Source organism: Rutidosis leptorrhynchoides, chromosome 4 (assembly GCF_046630445.1).
Source record: "Rutidosis leptorrhynchoides isolate AG116_Rl617_1_P2 chromosome 4, CSIRO_AGI_Rlap_v1, whole genome shotgun sequence".
In the NCBI taxonomy this organism is placed as follows: Eukaryota; Viridiplantae; Streptophyta; class Magnoliopsida; order Asterales; family Asteraceae; genus Rutidosis; species Rutidosis leptorrhynchoides.
Window position 1 is genome coordinate 412,202,397 of NC_092336.1, and position 21,076 is coordinate 412,223,472.

The window sequence follows — 21,076 nt, forward strand, 5'->3', positions numbered from 1 at the left end:
GTAGTTTGGAACTTAAACTTTTGGTGGTCGAAACTCGTACATTTGTATTAAACTCGTAAAACGGCCGATGTGGGCCCCGCTTGTAAAACTTTAATTTTACATTTGAAACATGTTAGTTTTACATATTTGGTAGTATGGTAAAAAGCGTTTTGTCTAAAAGTGCCGGGAACTAGTCAATCTTTTCGAGGTTAAAAAGTCCCGGGGACAGCCAGATATGGCGCGGCGCGCGGGCCATATGGCGCGGCGCGCCGATGGTCTGCAACAGAAATTTTTTTTTTATTTCGTATTTTCACAAGGTTTTGTCGGGTGTTGGTTTGGGTTGTTACAAGTAGTATCAGAGCATGGTCTAAGGGATTTAGGTGACTTGAGATAGGCGCCTAGACTTAGACTTTTTGTGTGCGCGTTTATGCGGGACTTGTAGGACTTTGGGTCGGATCGGGATTGGTTTGTGCATAGGTTTATGTAAACTAATCATGTGCTATTTGTTATGTATGTTTAGCGAGCATCGAGCGAGATGGACGTTGTACTAGCAAGTTAATGCGACGTGCTCGCGTAACAATGATTAGCTACAATTGTTACGGGCGCAAATCGTGTCGAACGAGCAATGTACGACGATTGTTGAGCAAGATGGGTAGTGTGGTGTATATGTATATACTTATGTGTTAAATCCTTTTCGTCTCGTTGTTTAATCTATTCCGTCTTATAGAATGAAGATGAGAAACGGGCATGATATCAACGGCGGAGGTACTAGTGAAGAAGTCGAGTTTACGGCCAAGGTTGAGGCCATTTTGAAAAGGCATCATGAAGCTTTTCTTGAGGACGTTAAGAAGATGTTCCTAGATACGATTGACGAGCAATTAGTCAATGTGGTAAGGGAGCAAGTTAAGGCCGTTCTTCGCGAAGATAATGTGGGAAGACGGGACTTTTTCTATAAGAATTTCAAGGACTCTCAACCTCCCTCTTTTGATGGTGAAAGAGATCCTCTTAAGAGCGCCCGTTGGATCTCCGATATGGAGGGGGCCTTCCGTACTTGTGAATGTCCTCTCGATAAGAGGACAAGGTACGGGTGTAGTATGTTGAGGGGCGATGCCAAGTTGTGGTGGGACGCAAAGCTCCAAGTTTATGGTGAAGAGCAATGCATGGAATTCACTTAGGATGAATTCAAGTCCGAATTTTTCAAGGAATATCGAACTTCGGCCGATCTTACTAGGCTTAAGGACGAGTTACGTTCCTTGAGGCAAGGGTCGATGGATTTGAACACTCTCAAATCCGTGTTTTTGTCCAAGACCCAATTTTGCCCGGAGTACGTCGGGAATGATAAAATGTTGAAGGAAGATTTCTATCGAACCTTGAACGACAACTATCAAGATAAGATTAGTGTGAACGTAGTGAAAAGCTTTGATGAGTTTTTTGACATGGCCAAAGGTTTCGAGTCGCTCATCTTAAGAAAGAGTGGTTTTACTTTTGGCAAGAGAAAAAGTGAAGGTTCGAGCTATTCAAACTTTTCGAACAAAAAGAACAAGAAAAGTTCCGAAAGTGTCAATAGCGTGAGGAAGGGCGTTTCCGGTGGTTTTACTTTTACGTGCTATAATTGTGGGCAAGCGGGTCATATGGCTCGTGATTGTCCAAAACCATCTTCCGGAAACAAGCTCACTTGTTTTAATTGCGGTAAAGAAGGGCATAAGAAGCCGGAGTGTCCCGATTTGCGCAACGATAATGTTAAGCGTTTAGAGAAGACGGCGGGTACGGCTAGGGGTCGCAACTATTTGATGACCAATGATGAAGCCAAACAATCGCGCGAAGTTGTCTCAGGTACTTACATGGTTAATTTTAATCCGGCAAGGATTCTTTTCGATAGCGGTGCAAATTTGTCGTTTGTGTCTCCTAAATTTGTACCTAAACTTAATAGACCGTTAGCTAAGTTAAGTCGTCCGATAGAAGTCGAAATAGCGGACGGCAAGACGGTGCTAGTGGTTGATGTGTGTGAAAATTGTGATGTTGTTTTTGGTGCTGAAACCTTTAAAATTGATCTTATTCCAATGACCTTGGGCGACTTTGATATTGTCATTGGTATGGATTGGCTCGATCATTATAGAGCCGATATTGCATGCCATGATAAGTTTATTCGTGTGAAGACCCCAAGTGGGGGAGAGTTAATTATTCATGGTGATAAGCGAAGGAGACCGGTGCCGATATGCACTTTTGCACGGACACGTCGTTTTGTTGTTACCGGTGGCATGGCTTTCCTTGCTCATGTTGTTGATACTCGCAATGAGCCACCACCTATTCGTGAAATTCCGGTTGTTAGTGAATTCGAAGACGTCTTTCCGGACGAATTACCAGGTGTTCCGGCGGAAAGACAAGTTGAGTTTCGTATTGAGTTGGTTCCGGGAGCTACTCCCATTGCTAAAACTCCTTATCGTTTAGCACCAACGGAAATGCAAGAGTTGTTAAATCAAACCCAAGAGTTGCTCGAGAAGGGTTTTATTCGACCGAGTGCTTCGCCATGGGGCGCTCCGGTGTTATTTGTGAAGAAGAAAGATGGTAGTATGCGTATGTGCATTGATTACCGTGAGTTGAATAAAGTGACGATCAAGAATCGTTATCCGTTACCTAGGATCGACGATTTGTTTGATCAACTCCAAGGTGCAACGTATTTCTCTAAAATCGACCTACGGTCCGGCTATCACCAAATGCGGGTCCGTGAGGAAGACATAGAAAAAACGGCTTTTCGAACGCGTTACGGGCATTATGAGTTTGTAGTTATGCCCTTTGGTCTTACGAATGCACCGGCGGCATTCATGGATCTTATGAACCGAGTGTGCCAACCTATGTTGGACAAGTCGGTAATAGTGTTCATTGACGACATACTAGTCTACTCGAAAAGTATGAACGAACATGAACATCATTTGCGTGAAGTATTGAAGACGCTACGAAGGGAAAAGTTGTATGCAAAGTTCTCCAAATGTGAATTTTGGCTAAGGGAAGTTCAATTCCTTGGTCATATCGTGAACGAAAACGGTATTCAAGTAGATCCGGGGAAGATCGAAACGGTGAAGAGTTGGGGACGACCGACTACGCCTACGGAAATCCGAAGTTTTCTCGGATTGGCCGGTTATTATCGTCGGTTTATCCAAGACTTTTCTAAGATTGCTTCTCCATTGACGAAGTTGATAAGAAAGAATGCTAGGTTCAATTAGGAGAACGAGCAAGAAATTGCTTTTCAATTGTTAAAAGAGAAGTTGTGTCAAGCTCCGGTGTTAGTGTTGCCGGAAGGTGTTGAAGACATGGTGGTTTATTGTGATGCTTCCTTAAATGGTCTTGGGTGTTTTCTAATGCAAAGAGGTAAGGTCATCGCTTATGCCTCTCGACAATTAAAGGAACATGAAACGAGGTATCCGACTCATGATCTTGAGTTGGCAGCGGTAGTGCATGCGTTAAAAATTTGGCGCCATTACTTGTATGGTGTCAAGTGTACGATTTATTCGGATCATAAGAGTTTGAAACATCTCTTTAATCAACGAGATTTGAATTATCGCCAACGTAGGTGGATGGATGTGGTGAAAGACTACGATTGTGAAATACTTTATCATCCGGGTAAGGCGAATGTGGTCGCGGATGCGTTGAGTCGAAAGAGTCAACATCCGGCGATAAAAGAGGGGTCGTTACGTTTGATTATTACCAACGATTTTCTTGAAAAGCTTGGTGAGATTCAAATAGAGGCTTATGTTCACAACAAGCATACGGAGCGAATCGTGGGCCAATCGGAGTTTATTACTAAGGGTCCGCGTGGGTTGTTGTCCTTTCAAGGAAGGGTGTGGGTGCCTAAGATGGGTGATTACCGACGGGTGCTACTTGATGAAGCACATAAGTCAAAATATTCCATTCATCCGGGCGCGACGAAAATGTACCTTGACTTGAAGAAAGATTATTGGTGGCCGGGCATGAAGCGTGATGTTGTGAAGTATGTTGAGCAATGCGTCACGTGTTTGCAAGTAAAAGCCGAACACCAAAAACCGTATGGTAAATTACAGCCGTTAGAAATCCCGAAATGGAAATGGGAGCACATTACCATGGATTTCATTACAAAGTTACCTAAAACGGTGAGAACCCAATTCGATTCGATTTGGGTTATAGTTGACCGATTGACAAAAAGCGCTTTGTTTCTTCCCATTAAAGAAGCGATATCGTCGGAGACCTTGGCTAAGTTGTTTATCAAGGAAGTGGTCGCTCGTCATGGGGTTCCTATATCTATTATCTCGGACCGAGATACCCGTTTTACATCTCGATTTTGGGAAAAGTTTCATGAAGATATGGGTACGCAATTGAAGTTGAGCACGGCGTATCATCCTCAAACGGACGGTCAAACCGAACGTACGAACCAAACTCTAGAAGATATGTTACGGGCGTGCATTATTGATTTTGGTGGTAATTGGGACGAGCATTTGCCTTTGGTGGAATTCTCGTACAATAATAGTTATCATACTAGTATCGGGATGCCACCGTATGAGATGCTCTATGGGCGTAGATGTCGAACTCCCGTTTGTTGGGGAGAAGTGGGTCAACGAGAGATCGGGAGTACCGATTTGGTTTTGGAGACGAACAACAAGATTGATATTATTCGGGAACATTTGAAGAAGGCTCAAGATAGGCAAAAGTCGTATGCCGACAAACGTAGGCGAACAATCGAATTTCAAGAAGGCGACATGGTGATGCTTAAAGTTTCGCCATGGAAGGGTATTATTAGATTTCGAAAACGGGGAAAGTTAGCTCCTCGGTTTATTGGGCCATTCAAGGTTTTAGCTCGTGTTGGTGAAGTTGCATATCGATTGGAATTACCCGAAGAGCTTGCGGGGATCCATAATACATTTCATGTTTCCCACCTCCGTAAGTGTCTTGCGGATGATTCCTCATGGATGCCTTTAGACGAGATCGAGCTAAACAACAAGTTAGAATATGTCGAGGAACCGATTGCTATCCTTGACGAGAAGGTGAAAATGTTGAGAAATAAAGAGGTGAAAACTTTCAAGGTTCAATGGCTACGAAGTAAAGGTTCCGAGTTCACTTGGGAACCCGAAGAGTTCGTGTTGGTTTATCTTCCCTCGTGTCATGCGGCTTGGATTGCGAGGACGCAATCCGAATAAGTGGGGGAGAGTTGTAAGACCCGAGTATTCGTAGTGTACATATGTGTATATAAGTGTATTGTGCGGTACTTGGATCGGGGTTTGGTTGTATATATTTTAAAAGGCAAAAGAAGCTGGACTGGGAGGGTTGCGCGCCGCGCGGCCTAGTGGCGCGCCGCTCCATCTGTCTGTGACAGAATCCTCTTTTCCTTTTAATTAGACAATTGGAGGGCATTTTGGTCAATTCACTTTGGAGCCCGAATTTAATACCTTGGATCAGTTTTGGAGCTTCATTCACTCCACTTCCAACAACCTTATCCTCTCAAATTCAATTTCTAGTGAGAGAGTGCATCCTTGAGTGAGAAAGCTTCATTAGAGCTTGAAGGAGGTTGAATCGGGTCTTGGTGCAAGTTCTAAAGTCATTCATCTAGTCGATAGCTACGTGGTGATTGTGTTGGTAAGTTATAAAACCCAATTTCCTACTTTAATTGCATTAGGGGTTAGGGTTTGGGTTATTAAGACTCATAAAACCCATTTGCTAGTAAATTAGGGGTTTCTTGGGGAATTTGGGTCATGAAGACTCAAGGATGACCAATTAGGGTTTTCAAAGTGTTAAATTAGATTATGAACCTAAATTGGTTAGTTTATGTACTAGAACACCTTAATGATATGTGAATGGGTGTTATTTGGGTTTGGATGACCCAAATGGGTGTGTTGACCTTGAAATGGGTCAAATGGGTCTTTAATGACCTAAGTGGCCTTGCATGTACGAAAACGAGTTAACTTCGTGGTTAAAAGTGTGTTAATACCTTAATTGACTAAAGTTAGGGTTTTTGGTGAAGTTAACCCATTATTAGGGTTAAAGGTGCAAAATGGGTCGGGATTGCACTTAGGGTCAAAAGACTCTAGATTGTTAAGTGAGTTGCTTGACCGACTTGAGTTGTGAATTGATTATGTGCTAAAATGGAATAGGTACGTTACATTGACGTTGCAAGTGCGGTTATCTTACACGAAGACTTCGAGGTGAGTGGAATAATTATATGCGTATGTATATAATGTAACTATTTGTTGTAGCGTGAAAGGTGTAGTGTCGAGGTGTTAAGACACCACGTTTCACGTGAAGAGTGTAGCATCGAGGTGTTAAGATGCCACTCGGGTGTAGCATCGAGGTGTTAAGATGCCACCTAGGAGTGTAGTGTCGAGGTGTTAAGACACCACTCCGTAAAATAATGAGTGAAGCATCAAGGTGTTAAGATGCCACTCGGGGTGAAGTGCCGAGGTGTTAAGGTGCCACCCTAGGGGTTAGTGGTGCGAGGTGTTAAGTGCCCTAACGGATGTTGTGAACACCGATGGCGTTTTCGCGAGCGCCGTTCCCTTGTACTATTGGTTAACCATGGTTATTTGTGTTGTAAGCATATTATATTATTCGAGTTATATTTATATGCGGTTGTTATACTAGCTTGTGGTATTGGAGATTTATAGCTTGATATTGCGATGATAAGCTAATGTTGTTTGCTAGCATGTTTGGGGTTGTGTAAGTGTATGCAAGTAGGTATAATTATATATGTATTCGTATAATTATTGCATTCACTAAGCTTTGCTTACCCTCTCGTTGTTTACCATTTTATAGGTTCGGTTTTGGACAAGGGTAAGGGCATCGTTTTGGACTAGAGATCCCGCTTGATGCTAGGGGACGCTTTTGGCTTTAGTAGCTCTTGGAGTTTGACCGATAGTTGGGTAGTTTAATCCCAAACGCCATGCTCATTGTGTAGTTTGGAACTTAAACTTTTGGTGGTCGAAACTCGTACATTTGTATTAAACTCGTAAAACGGCCGATGTGGGCCCCGCTTGTAAAACTTTAATTTTACGTTTGAAACATGTTAGTTTTACATATTTGGTAGTATGGTAAAAAGCGTTTTGTCTAAAAGTGCCGGGAACTAGTCAATCTTTTCGCGGTTAAAAAGTCCCGGGGACAGCCAGATATGGCGCGGCGCGCCGATGGTCTGCAACAGAAATTTTTTTTTATTTCGTATTTTCACAAGGTTTTTTCGGGTGTTGGTTTGGGTTGTTACATTGGTTTTTGAACCGGTGAACGCGAATCTTAGATATGGATCCATAGGGTTTGACATCCCCACTCGGGCTAGTCGCGCTAGTATTTAACGGGTGTTTAAAACTTCGTAAACATAGGCACTCACCAAGTGTACTTTCAGGGGGTTATAAACGTTAAGTTAGTTACCAAGTGCCCACGGTTAAACATATACTTTACGTACTGTTTTGAAACGCTCTTTGTAGCACTGAAATCTCGTGGCCTACCTTACATTACTGTTATACTTAAACTATAGCTCACCAACCTTTGTGTTGACGTTTTTAAGCATGTTTTTCTCAGGTGCTTAAGGTTAGCCGCTTCCGCTGTTGTACTAGTTTTGCTGTAGACACCCGCTGCTTTAGAGATGTCACCGCATGAACGTTTATTTGCATTCAAACTTTATTACATTTGAAACACTGATTTGTAACGACCTAAGGGTCACGTACTATTATTACTTGCTTCCGTTCATAGAAGCATACTTATGGTTGTAAAACATTTGACGTTGGTTAAGACATCACCTTTTATCACGAATGCCAACTTGTTTTGAAAACGCATATAGTGTTTGACCTTGTAATGATCCTGTTGTTGATGGTCCGTACATGATGATTTAGTAAGGGGCATCACACACACGATTCACCTTCCAACTGAAATGTCCCATTCATATCGATTATAAACGTTTCATATTTATTGGTTTCGTTGCGAGGTTTTGACCTCTATATGAGACGTTTTTTTAAAGACTGCATTCGTTTTAAAAACAAATCATAACCTTTATTCTATCGATAAAGGTTTAATAATTATAACGTAGATTATCAAATAATGATAATCTAAAATATCACGCTAACACACGACCATTACATAATGGTTTACAATAATTAATATGTTACAACAAAGTAAACTCTCGAATGCAGTTTTTAAATAATATTAAACAAGCATGGACTCCAAATCTTATCCTTAATATAGTATGCAACAACGAAAGCTCTTAACAATTACCTGAGAATAAACATGCTTAAAACATCAACAAAAATGTTGGTGAGTTATAGGTTTAACCTATATATTAATCAATCGTAATAATAGACCACAAGATTTCCTTTTCATTTCTCATAAATACACATCTCACATCAGGCATTTCGCAAAGTGCATAGAGATAAAAATCATTCATATGGTGAATACCTGGTAACCGACATTAACAAGATGCATATAGAATAACCCCATCATTTCGGAACATCCATCGGACATGATAATTTCGAAGTACTAAAGCATCCGCAACATGGATGGGGTTTGTTGAGCCCAATAGATCTATCTTTAGGATTCACGTCAATTAGGGTGTCTGTTCCCTAATTCTTAGATTACCAGACTAAAAGGGGCATATTCGGTTTAATAATTCAACCATAGAATGTAGTTTCATTTACTTGTATCTATTTTGTAAAACATTTAAAAACTGCATGTATTGATTTTAAAAGTGGGACTATAACTCACTTTCACAGATTTTCACTTCGTCAGAAAATAAGACTTGGCCACGGGTCGATTCACGAACCTATAACAATATATACACATATATCAAAGTATGATCGAAATAATTTCACAATATATTTTATTATGTTTTAACGATTTAAGTTTGTTAAGTTAACAGTCCACGTTAGTAGTTCACAATTAGTTGTCCACAGTTAGTAGTACAGAAATAAATCAATATATATTATCTCGAATCAATCCATGACCCAGTGTATACAAGTCTCAGACTCGATCACAACTCAAAGTATATATATTATTTTGGAATCAACCTCAACCCTGTATAGCTAACTCGAACATTACCGCATATAAAGTGTCTATGGTTGTTCCAAATAATATATATAGATGACGTCGATATGATATGTCAAAACATTGTATACGTGTCTATGGTCTATCAAGGTTACATAATATATGTTAGACTACATGTATAATACAATATAAGTTAGTTAAGTTATGGTTAGTATAGGTTTTTGTAAATTCATCCCAAGGTCAAATTAATCATTTTTAACCATTTTTGTTTTACCCATAACTTCTTCATTTTAAATCCGTTTTGAGTGAATCAAGTTGCTATGGTTTCATAATGAACTGAAATTTATGAAACTAAACAGAAAAAGTATAAGTTTATAGTCAGAAATACAAGTTACAAGTCGTTTTTGTAAGAGGTAGTCATTTCAGTCGAAAGAACGATGTCTTGATGTCCATTTTGAAAAATATACTTCCACTTTGAGTTTAACCATGATTTTTGGATATAGTTTCATGTTCATAATAAAAATCATTTTCCCAAAAGAAAAACTTTTAAATCAAAGTTTATCATAGTTTTTAATTATCTAACCCAAAACAGCCCTCGGTTTTACTACGACGGTGTATGTCCGGTTTTACGGTGTTCTTCGTGTTTCCAGGTTTTAAATCATTAAGTTAGCATATCATATAGATATAGAACATGGTTTTAGTTGATTTTAAAAGTTAAGTTAGAAGGATTAACTTTGTTTGCGAACAGGTTTAGAATTAGCTAAACTATGTTCTAGTGATTACAAATTTAAATCTTCGAATAAGATAGTTATATATATATATATATGAATCGAATGATGTTATGAACATCATTACTACCTCAATTATAGTAGGTAAACCTAATAGAAGTGACAAGAAATGATCTAGCTTCAAAGGATCTTAGATGGCTTGACAGTTCTTGAAGTAGAATCATGACACGAAAACAAGTTCAAGTAAGATTTTTACTCGAATTAAGATAGTTTATAGTTATAGAAATTGAATCAAAGTTTGAATATGCGTATTAACTTGAATAAGAAAGATAACCTACTGTAAATAACAAAGGTTTTTTGATCTTGGATGATTACTTGGAATAGATTAGAAAGCTTGGAAGTAGACTTGCAAACTTGAAAGTGTTCTTGAAGTTTTCTTGAGTAGTTGTTTTATAAGTTGATATAGGTTAGGATTTATGAGCTAGATTGATGTAGATTATGAAGGAAATGATGAAGAACACTTAGAACAATATGAGAGAACAAGAGAGAGATCAATTTGATGCATGAAAGTTGAAATGAAAGTGTGTTTGTGGGGTGCTAGATTCACGTAAATATGGGGTGTCCATATAGGCTCCATAAGTTTGTAATTTTGTGAGATATTTCATGATAGTTGCTAAATGATGGTTCCCACATGTTTGATGACTCACTAAGGGCTGCTAAGAGCTGATCATTGAAGTGTATATGCCAATAGTATGTACATCTAGGAGCTGTGTATTGTACGAGTACGAATACGGGTGCATACGAGTAGAATTGTTGATGAAAATGAATAAGAATGTAATTGTAAGTATTTTTGTAAAGTAGAAGTACTTTGATATGTGTCTTGAAGTCTTTCAAAAGTGTACTAATACATCTTAATATACTACATGTATATACATTTTAACTGAGTCGTTAAGTCATCGTTAGTCGTTACATGTAAGTGTTGTTTTGAAACCTTTAATTTAACGATCTCATTTAATGTTGTTAACCCAATGTTTATTATATCTAATGAGATGTTAAATTATTACATTATCATGATATTATGATGTATGAATATATCTCAATATGATATATATACATTAAAATGTCGTTACAACGATAATCGTTACATATATGTCTCGTTTCGAAATTCTTAAGTTAGTAGTCTTGTTTTACATATGTAGTTCATTGTTAACATACTTAATGATATATATAATTATCATTTTATCATGTTAAATATAGTGTAACAATATCTTAATATGATACATATGTATTTAGTAAGACGTTGTTATAACGATAATCGTTATATATATATATATATCGTTTCGAGTTTCTTAACTTAGTAGTCTCATTTTTATGTATATAACTCATTGTTAATATACCTAGTGAGATACTTACTTATCATAATTTCATGTTAACTATATATATAAATCCATATATATATATATATATATATATATATATATATATATATATATATATATATATATATATATATATATATATATATATATATATATATATCATATAGTTTTTACAAGTTTTAACGTTCGTGAATCACCGGTCAACTTGGGTGGTCAATTGTCTACATGAAACCTATTTCAATTAATCAAGTCTTAACAAGTTTGATTGGTTAACATGTTGGAAACATTTAATCATGCAAATATAGTTTTCATATAATATATAATCATGGAAAAGTTCGGGTCACTACAGTACCTACCCGTTAAATAAATTTCTTCCAGAAATTTTAAGCTATTGGAGGTGTTGACGTATCTTCTGGGAATAGGTGCGGGTATTTCTTCTTCATCTGATCTTCACATTCCCAGGTGAACTCGGGTCCTCTACGAGCATTCCATCGAACCTTAACAATTGGTATATTATTTTGCTTAAGTCTTTTAACCTCACGATCCATTATTTCGACGGGTTCTTCGATGAATTGAAGTTTTTCATTGATTTGGATTTCGTCTAATGGAATAGTGAGATCTTCTTTAGCAAAACATTTCTTCGGATTCGAGACATGAAAAGTATTATGTACCCCGGCGAGTTGTTGAGGTAAGTCAAGTTGGTAAGCTACTGGTCTGACACGATCTATAATCTTGAATGGCCCAATGTACCTTGGATTTAGTTTCCCCCGTTTACCAAATCAAACAACGCCTTTCCAAGGTGAAACCTTAAGCATGACCATCTCTCCAATCTCAAATTCTATATCTTTTCTCTTAATGTCCGCGTATCTCTTTTGTCGACTTTGGGCGGTTTTCAACCGTTGTTGAATTTGAATGATTTTCTCTGTAGTTTCTTGGAGACTTTCTGAACCCGTAATCTGTCTATCCCCCACTTCACTCCAACAAATCGGAGACCTGCACCTTCTACCATAAAGTGCCTCAAACAGCGCCATCTCAATACTCGAATGGTAACTGTTGTTGTAGGAAAATTCTGCTAACGGTAGATGTCGATCCCAACTATTTCCGAAATCAATAACACATGCTCGTAGCATGTCTTAAAGGGTCTGTATTATCCTTTCACTTTGCCCATCAGTTTGTGGGTAATAGGCAGTACTCATGTCTAGACGAGTCCCCAATGCTTGTTGCAACGTCTGCTAGAATCTTGAAACATATCTGCCATCCCTATCAGAGATAATATAGAATGGTATTCCATGTCTGGAGACGACTTCCTTCAAGTATAAACGTGCCAACTTTTCCATTTTATCATCTTATCTCATTGGCAAAAAGTGTGTTGATTTGGTGAGACGATCGACTATTACCCATATATTATCATAACCACTTGCAGTCCTTGGAAATTTAGTAATGAAATCCATGGTAATGTTTTCCCATTTCCATTCCGGGATTTCAGGTTGTTGAAGTAGACCTAATGGTTTTCGATGTTCAGGTTTGACCTTAGAACACGTCAAACGTTCTCCTACGTATTTAGAAATATTGACTTTCATACCTGGCCACCAAAAGTGTTTCTTGAGATCTTTGTACATCTTCCCCGCTCCGGGATGTATTGAATATCTGGTTTTATGTGCTTCCTTAACTACCATTTCTTTCACATCTCCAAACTTTGGTACCCAAATTCTTTCAGCCCTATATCGGGTTCCATCTTTTCGAATGTTAAGATGTTTTTCCGATCCTTTGGGTATTTCCTTCTTCAAATTTCCTTCTTTTAAAACTCCCTGCTGTGCCTCCTTTATTTGAATAGTAAGATTAGTACGGATAATTATATTCATAGCTTTTACCCGCATAGGTTCTCTCTCTTTTCTACTCAAAGCGTCAGCTACCACATTCGCCTTCCCCGGGTGGTATCGAATCTCAAAGTCGTAATCGTTCAACAGTTCAATCCACCTACGCTGCCTCATGTTCAGCTATTTCTGATCAAATATATGTTGGAGACTTTTGTGGTCGGTATATATGATACTTTTGACCCCGTATAAGTAGTGCCTCCAAGTTTTTAATGCAAAAACAATAGAGCCCAATTCCAAATCGTGTGTCGCATAATTTTGCTCGTGAATCTTCAATTGTCTGGATGCATAGGCAATTAACTTCGTTCGTTGCATTAATACACTGCTGAGGCCTTGCTTTGAGACATCACAATATATCACAAAATTATCATTCCCTTCAGGCAATGACAATATAGGTGCCGTAGTTAACTTTTTCTTCAACAATTGAAACGCTTTCTCCTGCTCATCCTTCCATTCAAATTTCTTCCCTTTATGTGTTAATGCAGTCAAGGGTTTTGCTATTTTAGAAAAATCTTGGATGAACCTTCTGTAGTAACCAGCCAGTCCTAAAAATTAGCGTATATGCTTCGGAGTTTTCGGGGTTTCCCATTTTTCAACGGTTTCAATCTTTACCGGATCCACCTTAATACCTTCCTTGTTTACTACATGACCGAGGAATTGAACTTCTTTCAACCAAAATACACACTTTGAAAACTTAGCGTACAATTTTTCTTTCCTCAACGATTCGAGCACTTTTCTCGAATGTTCTCCGTGCCTTGTTCATTCCTTGAGTAAATAAGTATGTCATCGATGAAAACAATGACAATCTTGTTAAGATATGGCCCACACACTCAGTTCATAAGGTCCATGAATACAGCTGGTGCGTTAGTTAATCCAAACGGCATAACCATAAACTCATAATGACCGTAACGCGTTCTGAAAGCAGTCTTCGGAATATCATCCTCCTTCACCCGCATTTGATGATACCCAGAATGTAAATCAATCTTCGAATAAACTGACGAGCCTTGTAGTTGATCAAATAAGTTTTCGATTCTCGGTAGTGGGTAACGGTTCTTGATGGTAAGTTTGTTCAACTCTCAGTAATCGATACACAACCTGAATGTACCATCCTTCTTTTTTGACAAACAAAACAGGAGCTACCCACGGTGATGTACTTGGTCGTATGAAACCAAGCTCTAAAAGTTCTTGTAATTGGATTTGGAGTTCCTTCATTTCGCTGGGTGCGAGTCTGTATGGAGCACGAGCTATTGGTGCAGCTCCTGGTACAAGATCTATTTGAAATTCAACAGATCGGTGTGGAGGTAGTCCCGGTAATTCTTTTAGAAATACATCGGGAAATTCTTTTATGATAGGACCATCATTGGTGTTCTTTTCTTCATAATTGACTTTCTCGATGTATGCTAGAACGGCATAGCAACCTTTTCTTATTAGTTTTTGCACCTTCAGGTTACTAATAAGATTTAACTTCGCGTTGCTCTTTTCTCCGTACACCATTAAAGGTTTTCTCTTTTCGCGCATAATGCGTATCGCATTTTTGTAACAAATAATTTCTGCTTTCATCTCTTTCAACCAGTCCATGCCAATTATCACATCAAAACTCTCTAACTCTACTGGTATCAAATCAATCTTAAACGTTTCGCTAACCAGTTTAATTTCTCGATTCCGACATATATTATCTGCTGTAATTAATTTAACGTTGGCTAATTCGAGTAAAAATTTATTATCCAAAGGCATCAATGGACAACTTAATTTAGCACAAAAATCTCTACTCATATAGCTTCTATCCGCACCCGAATCAAATAAAACATAAGCAGATTTATTGTCAATAAGAAACGTACCCGTAACAAGCTCCGGGTCTTCCTGCGCTTCTGACGTATTAATATTGAAAACTCTTCCACGGCCCTGCCCATTAGTATTCCCCTGATTCGGGCATTTTCTATTAATGTGGCCCAGTTTTCCACATCCAAAACAAACTACAGCGGCATTATTTGTTCCGACATTTTTTGTTCTTTTAACTCTATCATTCGTCAGTCCGTAGACCTCACACTTCACCGCACCATGACCTTTTCTATTACACTTGGTGCAAAATGTTGTGCAGAACACATTCAGATGTACTCTTCACACCTTATACATGGCTGTCTCTGCTGTTTGTTGTTATTGAAAAGGTAGTTATTGCGATTATTATTATTGTTGGGACGGTGGTTGTAGTGGTTATTGTTATTGGGATGGTTATTGTTGTGTCTGTTGTTGCCAAAATTGGTGCGATTGTAGTTGTGATTGTTGTGTTGATTATTGAAATTTTGATCCTTGTCACTGTTTTCTTCCCACTTTCTCTTTACTTGTTTTGTGTTGGCCTCTTCGGCTGCCTGTTCCTTAATCCTCCCCTCAATCTGATTTATGAGTTTGTGAGCCATTCGACTTGCCTTTTGTATGGAGGCGAGCTCGTGTGAACTCACATCTTGTTGAATCCTTTCTGGTAATCCTTTTACAAATGCGTCGATCTTCTCTTCTTCATCTTCGAACGCTCTTGGACACAATATGCACAACTCTGTGAATCGTCGTTCGTACATGGTTATATCAAAACCTTGCGTTCATAATTCTCTAAGCTCTACCTTGAGCTTATTGACCTCGTTTCTGGGACGGTACTGCTCGTTCATCAAGTGCTTAAATGCTGACCACGGTAGTACGTAAGTAGCATCTTGTCCCACCTCCTCGAGATAGGTGTTCCACCATGTTAACGCATTACCTGTGAAGGTATGCGTAGCGTACTTTACTTTGTCTTCTTCAGTACATTTACTTATGGCAAACACCGATTCAACCTTTTCGGTCCACCGTTTTAATCCGATTGGTTGGACCCTCGGTTCCATCAAATTCCAAAGGTTTACAGGCAGTGAATTCTTTGTAGGAGCATCCTACACGATTTCTTGTGGAATTAGTTCCACTGCTAGAACCAGAGTTATTGTTGTTATTTTGTATTGCGGCCTGCACTGCGGCTATGTTCGCAGCAAGGAAAACACGGAAGTCTTCCTCACTCTTGTTCAAGTTCTGACGAGTTGTCGGTGCCATTTCCATAAAAAATAGCCAAAAGAATTGAGTTAATCATATAGAATTTAAGAGTAGTCAATAGTATTTCGTAGCATAATATGAACTTATTTATAAAAGCTTTTTCTTCATATTAGTATTTTATAGTTTTAATTTGGGTAGTACCTACTCGTTAAGTTCATACTTAGTAGCTACCATACAATTCAACTACTACGATTCTATATGAAAAACTAAATACAATAATATTTCGTGTTCAAACTTTTATACAATTTTTACAAATTTACAATACTGCTATTTTACATATAGCATGAAGTATAGCACACAGTAACTTTGATACATGGCAGTTGCGAAGACAATTCTAGTTAATACGCAAGTCGTTTAGTAAAGGCAATAAAGACACGTAATTCATAAGTCCAGAAACAAATCATGCATTAGGGTTTTACTAGTATTATTTCCCATCCTTGGTCTTGTGGAAAATAACCATTGTGACCATTGGCTAGGCAGCACGTTGTAACGTTGTCAAAAGGACGAGGGTTACGTAATGCCCAAGAGCCCCGTAACAATCTAAAAACCTTGTTTCTCACCCCAACTACCGAATCCGTCACTTATGAGAACGTTTTATTTAGCAGTTGTAATCCGGTGTTCTTTTTCTCAATTTGGTGAGAAACGAACATCACTAACCCTTAAACATAACATGCTTCTCTAAGTTGCATGTCGGAAACTCTTTCTAAAGAACGAAGTCCTACGTTGGGATATGTGGAGTCAAAATAGGCTCTCAACCCATAGCGTAAAATTGCATTTGGGTTCCTCGCATTTAAAGTAAACACGACGTAAAATAAAGTCTCCCCAATGTGATATACCCCATCTTTCAAAGGAAAGTCTTTTATAAACTAAGGCATGTCTAGAACGTCTTTCAAATATTTAGCAAACTAATTTCACCATAAATAATTGTGCTGATGAATTCTGATCGACTCTAGACAAGATTCATCAATCGTGTCCCCGGGTAGGTCTTCTAAAATATTCGGTTGTCTATCCTTAATGTCCATTGTGTGTTTTTATACTGTAAAATAGACAAGGATTAGATTCGTAAAAGAATTAACAAACAAAACAAGCAATTTTTACATATAACATAAAAGTACAAGCACACTTCAATACATATATTACACATCATGGTTACTACTCTTCATTCCGACTCACTCATTTCTTCCTCCTCGGACTTGGTTCGTTTTGCTAACTTACTAGGGATATATGGTGCTCCTCTAATGCGAGTTGTCATTTTCATAAATGGTTTAGAAAAACCTGGTGGCTTAGATGTTCCCGGGTTATAGTGAAAGTATAAGAAATACGGGTGTTTACGGTACACCCCATCAAGGTATTTCATGTTAACGTAGAGTTCATCGGGGTTGGAATTAGGTTTCTATATTTTGATGCCTTTTCCCCTATTATTTTCTTTTGCTTTTTTAAATTGGATCGAGATAATTTCTATAACATCATCGGAATCCTTATCGGGATCTGATTCATCAGAAAATTGGTAATTTTTCCAATATTTTGCTTCCTCGGCGGAAACACCATTGACCATTTTTAGCTTTGGTCCATTGGTTGAGAATTTTCTTTTATTTATCTGTTTTTCTGTGGTTCCTAATATTTCCTCCTCCGGAACCTCTTCTTCCGGTTCCTCTTCTTCCGGTTCCTCTTCGGGAATTTGTGAATCTTCCCAGAATATATTCGACTCTTCATTATTATTAGGTGAGTCGATGGGATTTGTACTAGAGGTAGACATCTATCATACAATATCAAACACGTTAAGAGATTAATATATCACATAATATTTACATGTTAACAATATATAGTTTCCAACAAAAATGTTAAGCAATCGTTTTTAAAGAAAACACGGTCGAAGTCCAGACTCACTAATGCATCCTAACAAACTTGATAAGACACACTAATGCAAATTTCTGTTTCTCTAAGACCAACGCTCGGATACCAACTGAAATGTCCCATTCATATCAATTATAAACATTTCATATTTATTGGTTTCGTTGCGAGGTTTTGACCTCTATATGAGACTTTTTTTAAAGACTGCATTCGTTTTTAAAATAAACCATAACCTTTATTCTATCGATAAAGGTTTAATAATTATAACGTAAATTATCAAATAATGATAATCTAAAATATCACGCTTACACACGACCATTACATAACGGTTTACAATAATTAATATGTTATAACAAAGTAAACTCTCGAATGCAGTTTTTAAACAATGTTAAACAAGCATGGACTCCAAATCTTGTCCTTAATTTAGTATGCAACAGCGGAAGCTCTTAACAATTACCAGAGAATAAATATGCTTAAAACGTCAACAAAAATGTTGGTGAGTTATAGGTTTAAACTATATATTTATCAATCATAATAATAGACCACAAGATTTCCTTTTCATTTCTCATAAATACACATCTCATATCAGGCATTTCATAAACTGCATAGAGATAAAAATCATTCATATGGTGAACACCTAGTAACCGACATTAACAAGATGCATATAGAATATCCCCATCATTCCGGGACATCCATCGGACATGATAATTTCAAAGTACTAAAGCATCCGCAACATGGATGGGGTTTGTTGAGCCCAATAGATCTATCTTTAGGATTCGCGTCAATTAGGGTGTCTGTTCCCTAATTCTTAGATTACCAGAATAAAAGGGGCATATTCGGTTTAATAATTCAACCATAGAATGTAGTTTTATGTACTTGTGTCTATTTTGTAAAACATTTAAAAACTGCATGTATTCTCATCCCAAAAATATTAGATTTTAAAAGTGGGACTATAACTCACTTTCACAGATTTTCACTTCGTCGAAAAATAAGAATTGGCCACGGGTCGATTCACGAACCTATAACAATATATACACATATATCAAAGTATGATCGAAATAATTTCACAACATATTTTATTATGTTTTAACAATTTAAGTTTGTTAAGTTAACAGTCCACGTTAGTAGTCCACAATTAGTTGTCCACAGTTAGTAGTACATAAATAAATCAATATATATTATCTCGAATCAATCCACAACCCACTATATACAAGTCTCAGACTCGATCACAACTCAAAGTATATATATTATTTTGGAATCAACCTCAACCCTGTATAGCTAACTCGAACAATACCGCATATAGAGTGTCTATGATTGTTCTAAATAATATATATATAGATGACGTCGATATGATATGTCAAAACATTGTATACGTGTCTATGGTCTATCAAGGTTACATAATATATGTTAGACTACATGTATAATACAATATAAGTTAGTTAAGTTATGGTTAGTATAGGTTTTTGTAAATTCATTCCGTAGTCAAATTAATCATTTTTAACCAATTTTGTTTTACCCATAACTTCTTCGTTTTAAATCCGTTTTTAGTGAATCAAGTTACTATGGTTTCATAATGAACTGAAATTTATGAAACTAAACAGAAAAAGTATAAGTTTATAGTTGGAAATACAAGTTACAAGTCATTTTTGTAAGAGGTAGTCATTTCAGTCGAAAGAACGACATCTTGATGACCATTTTGAAAAACATACTTCCACTTTGAGTTTAACCATGATTTTTGGATACAGTTTCATGTTCATAAGAAAAATAATTTTCCCAAAAGAAAAACTTTTAAATCAAAGTTTATCAAAGTTTTTAATTATCTAACCCAAAACAGCCCGCAGTTTTACTACGACGGCGTATGTCCGGTTTTACGGTGTTCTTTGTGTTTTCAGGTTTTAAATCATTAACTTAGCATATCATATAGATATATAACATGTGTTTAGTTGATTTTAAAAGTTAAGTTAGAAGTATTAACTTTTTTTGCGAACAAATTTAGAATTAACTAAACTATGTTCTAGTGATTAAAAGTTTAAATCTTTGAATAAGATAGTTATATATATATGAATCGAATGATGTTATGAACATCATTACTACCTCAATTATAGTAGGTAAACCTACTGGAAGTGACAAGAAATGATCTAGCTTCAAAGGATCCTGGATGGCTTGAAAGTTCTTGAAGTAGAATCATGACACGAAAACAAGTTCAAGTAAGATTTTTACTCGAATTAAGATAGTTTATAGTTATAGAAATTGTATCAAAGTTTGAATATGAGTATTACCTTGAATAAGAAAGATAACCTACTGTAAATAACAAAGGTTTCTTGATCTTGGATGATTACTTGGAATGGATTAGAAAGCTTGGAAGTAGACTTGCAAACTTGAAAGTGTTCTTGAAGTTTTCTTGAGTAGTTATTTTATAAGTTGATATAGGTTAGGATTTATGAGCTAGATTGATGTAGATTATGAAGGAAATGATGAAGAACACTTAGAAAAATATGAGAGAACAAGATAGAGATCAATTTGATGCATGAAAGTTGAAATGAAAGTGTGTTTGTGGTGTGCTAGATTCACGTGAATATGGGGTGTCCATATAGGTTCTATAAGTTTGTAATTTTGTGAGATATTTCATGCTAGTTTCCAAATAATGGTTCCCACATGTTTGATGACTTACTAAGGGCTGCTAAGAGCTGATCATTGAAGTGTATATACCAATAGTATGTACATCTAGGAGCTGTGTATTGTACGAGTATGAATACGGGTGCATACGAGTAGAATTGTTGATGAAAATGAATGAGAATGTAATTCTAAGCATTTTTGTTAAGTAGAAGTACTTTGATATGTGTCTTGAAGTCTTTCAAAAGTGTACTAATACATCTTAATATACTACATGTATATACATTTTAACTGAGTCGTTAAGTCATTGTTAGTCGTTACATGTAAGTGTTGTTTTGAAACATTTAAGTTAACCATCTCATTTAATGTTGTTAACCTAATGTTTATTATATCTAATGAGATGGTAAATTATTAAATTATCATGATATTATGATGTATGAATATATCTTAATATGATATATATACGTTAAAATGTCGTTACAACGATAATCGTTACATATATGTCTCGTTTCGAAATTCTTAAGTTAGTAGTCTTGTTTTACATATGTAGTTCATTGTTAACATACTTAATGGTATATATAATTATCATTTTATCATGTTA